Below are 4,599 nucleotides of genomic sequence, written 5' to 3' on the forward strand. Positions count from 1 at the left end.
AGAGTGCCTGGGGCGGATAATCAGCCGTCTGATTAGGTGGAGTCTGGTCCTGGCTGAACCTGGGACGAGGGTCAGGGGTCTCGGGACCCAAGCAGCCCAGCCCAGAGGAGAGAATCAGAAGAAAACGCCCTCGGGCTGCTCCGTGGGCTGCTTTAATCAGCAGCACAGAGCTGTTACCAACTCGGATTAAGATGAACTCGATTCTAAGGGCAGAATGTTCATAGTCGAGATGCTTGTGGTTCGCGGCAGCTGGGAAGTTCGTAGGTCCTCTCCCGGCCCAGTGCGGGACCCAAATGCACCGAGACCCATAAGCACATTAGGGGGGTCACACCGTTGGAGGGTCACACCGTTGGGGGTCACACCATTGGGGGGGTCACACCGTTGGGGGTCACACTGTAATCACTGAAGAGACGGCAGCGCGGGCCCTTGTTCTCGTCTTCAACCAGGTTTGTACTTGGCTACTTTTTAAGGTTCTGTCATATAGTATTCTATCCCAGGACATTTTAGCTCATATAATGACATTTCCGGGAAAAAACAGCAAAAAGCCTAGAAGCCTCCTCCCGTGCCAAGCTCATTTAGAAGGTTTAGCTTCTGCCTAACGCAGTGATGCAATGCAACAACAGTGAATTCTTTCCTAACATTTAGGAGTGAGTGATTGCTGGTGGAAACTGAGCGTTCCCAACAAGCCGAGTGTTTCAGGGACAGACCACCCAAATGCCTTATTATATAAAGATGTCAGTTACGTAATTACATGAGAAAACAACACATTTCGCTTGTTTTGTGTTTTAACAACAATTACCCTCTCTAGGAAGATGGGCTGGATTAGCTGCTCTGCGAAGTGCCTCCCAGGGGCCCCAATTATGTCAGGCACGTTGACATGAGAACCTTGATAGCGTGCGTTTAACCGAAGGAAGATGCGATGTTTGTTCCCCCCACAAACACACACCCCGCACCGCCCCCCCACCCCAGCCCTGCCTGAAGTGACTTCGCGGAGACCACCAATAGTGAGGACGCGTTTAAAAACTCCACATTTAAATGGAGACCACAGAGCAGTGGCCTTGCGGAAAAAATTTTTAGAATTATCTACTTAAAAGGTATTAGATCGATACCATTCTTTAAAAGTAACCGGAAAATTTTTTACATGAGAGCATTCCATTGAATCTAATTCAAATGGTATTTATAAACACCTGCGTACATTAGGGGGTACAATAAATGGTTTTTAAAAAGATTATACTGCTTATGTATACAACAACAACATTTGCCTTAAGTATTTTTTGCCTCGCTATTTATATTTTTCAGAATTTTGGCGGACATACTTGCAAAGTATCCCCCAAAACATGTCTACACAATTTAACAGCTGATAACTCAGTTAATTTTCACTCCTCTTCAGGTCTGACGGATTTGAAATAATGGGTGGAGCCAGACTAAACTCAGAACAAAGAAAATGTGCTGCTAGCCTTTTTTTTTTTTAATATATTTTATTGTTTTTTTACAGAGAGGAAGGGAGAGGGATAGAGAGTTAGAGACACCGATGAGAGAGAAACATCAATCAGCTGCCTCCTGCACACCTCCTACTGGGGATGTGCCCGCAGCCAAAGTACATGCCCTTGACCGGAATGGAACCTGGGACCCCATCAGTGTGAAAACAGGCGTTGACAAAAAATTACTCATTTCTGTAGGTTCTTTCAAATTTTGAAAATGAGCTGTATGTTAACAAACACTGATTGTAGAATCATTCGAAGTGCACATACATTTTTGGGGACACCCTATAGACTCAAACACCTGTTCGTTCTTTTCTTTTTGAGTTTGGAGGAGGCTGGGGTAGGCTCACCGGCCAAGGAAAGGAAGCGAGCCTGCCACAACTCTTATCTTGTCCATCCCCAACAAAAACTCGGGCTCCGCCCTGGCTGGTGTGGTTCAGTGGATAGAGCGTCGGCCTGCAGACTGAAGGATCCCAGGTTCGATTCTGGTCAAGGGCACATGCCCAGCTTGTTGTCTCAATCCTCAGTAGGGGGCATGCAGGAGGCAGCCAATCAATGATTCTCTCTCATCACTGAAGTTTCTATCTCTCTCTCCCTCTCCCTTCCTCTCTCGGATTTGAAATAATGGGTGGAGCCAGACTAAACTCAGAACAAAGAAAATTTGCTGCTAGCCTTTTTTATGAGGATACGTAAAAGATAAAGTTTACATACAAAACCGGCAACAATTAAAGAATTGAGGGCGAACGGATACTGAACAAAATGATTCTTGATGTTTGTGGTTCCACTGCTTTGCGTTATCAGCAGCGCCTGGACCAGAATGGTCATCAGTGTGAAAACAGGCGTTGACAAAAAATTACTCATTTCTGTAGGTTCTTTCAAATTTTGAAAATGAGCTGTATGTTAACAAACACTGATTGTAGAATCATTCGAAGTGCACATACATTTTTGGGGACACCCTATAGACTCAAACACCTGTTCGTTCTTTTCTTTTTGAGTTTGGAGGAGGCTGGGGTAGGCTCACCGGCCAAGGAAAGGAAGCGAGCCTGCCACAACTCTTATCTTGTCCATCCCCAACAAAAACTCGGGCTCCACCCTGGCTGGTGTGGCTCAGTGGATAGAGCGTCGGCCTGCAGACTGAAGGATCCCAGGTTCGATTCTGGTCAAGGGCACATGCCCAGCTTGTTGTCTCGATCCTCAGTAGGGGGCGTGCAGGAGGCAGCCAATCAATGATTCTCTCTCATCACTGAAGTTTCTATCTCTCTCTCCCTCTCCCTTCCTCTCTGGAATCAATAAAAATATCCTAATATATAAAAACGCTGAGTCGTAACGACCAGTAACGACCAAGGCTCGACCACTGAAGTCAGTCCTGCAGTCAGCATTGGGTTGCTGTGGCAACCCAGCGCTGACTGCTTCTGCTGCAGGCGCGGTGCCACAGCAATGACTGCTGAGGGGGCTGCGAATCAGGGTCAGAGAGGCCTGAAGAGAGAAGCAGGGACTGATCCGTAGTCATGCTCTGCATAATAAAAACAAAAACAAAATCTCGGGCTCCAACGCTAGGGTACGAGTTTTCCAAAATGCTTCTCCTGTCACCTAGCCCCACAGGGCGGTGTGGTCCCCCAGGTAAAGGACGCGACACGAGCCTGCCGCAGCAGGCCCTGCAGGGACTGCACCACCACGGGCACGCAGGGAGGCCCGTCAGCTGTGACGGGAAGACGGACGGCTGCCATCCAGAAGAGCTGACGCTGAGGGAGGGGGCGACATGACCACTTGTGTGGAAAGATGTGCAAACATCCGAGGGCACCCGGGTAGAGAAAACCAAAAGGATGGGCTGCCCAGGTGCTCTCATCCCAGTCTCCCGTGCAGGTGAGCGGTGACAGTGCCCCCGCGAGTGAGAGGGCAGGGGCTGGCGGCGCACACATGGAAGAGTTCATTTATTCCGAGGTGACTGTGGTCTCCTAAGTGACGTCGGAAGGCAGCAGAAAGCGCAGCCGCGGTAAGAATGGAGACCCTGTTCTTTCCAAATCTGCAATACATGTGGAGATACACGATCTGTGCGTGTGCATACAGGTACACACACACGTAAAGCTACGTATGAGTTCACTTCACATGCACAAGCTCGTTTCACATGTCAATTCATTTAAGCCTCCCATCCAAAGAGCATCTTTTTTTACCTAGAATGTCAGAGACCCAGGGGAGTCAAATAACTCCACAGGCCACGCAGCAGCCAACGCGGGGCCAGCAGGCGCTAGAACCAGCCCTTCCCAGGCCAGGCCAGGCGGGCAGCCCGGACATGCTCACGGCCTCCACGCTCCGGAGAGACCACGCTGGGGCCGACCGTGTGGCCTCCCCCGCAGGCTCTCCCACAGGAGCAGAGCGACACGCTTCCCATTTTAAACACCAGCCAGCCCGTCCATCCAGAAGAAGCCTCCGCGCGGCCGCCATGCCTCTGAGGCATGGGCTTTAACCCGGCCCCACCTCTCCCCCCCGACACGCAGGCCCGGAGCTCCTCTGTCCTCCCCTCGTCTTGCTCCTCCCAACAGGAAAGACTCCCGCCCACTCCTCGCCAGGGAGCAGAAAGCACAGGGCTCACCGAACAGCCATCTGGGCCGCTCGGCACGTTCAGTTCTCCAGTCCTGGGAAAGGGGCCGGGGCCAGCGCTGGGTTTCATGGCCGCCTTCTCGGGCGGTGTTGCTTCGTGGGCGTGCGCTCTCCAGAGGGTCCGGGCTGGGCAGGCTGTGCGGGAGCCACGCATCACTGTCCCGCCTGGAGCTCTCAGTCCTGTCTGTGCACGTGCCTGTGTGCGGTCTCGGGCACGGGCACGGGTTGGGCGGAGGCGGCCGTGGGGAGGGAACGAGCTACACACGGTGGCCTCCGCACAGAGCTTTTGGCTTGCACGTCGGTGACGGGATTTTCCTTTCCATGAGGCCTTGGAAGCGATGCACCCGCCCTGCGTCACCCCCCAGGTAGGCCGCGTGGGCTGCTCCCGGCTACACCGCGTTCCCCACCCTCATCTCCGTGTGTGGGCCTCAGCGGGTTCCACACACCTTTGGGGGAGAGTCCCCCCTCTCCCCCCTCCCCTCTGTATCAGGGCCCTGACAGTCCCAGTGCTCAAAAAGCA

The sequence above is a fragment of the Myotis brandtii genome, unplaced genomic scaffold (genome assembly GCF_000412655.1).
Source record: "Myotis brandtii unplaced genomic scaffold, ASM41265v1 scaffold1185, whole genome shotgun sequence".
NCBI lineage: Eukaryota > Metazoa > Chordata > Mammalia > Chiroptera > Vespertilionidae > Myotis > Myotis brandtii.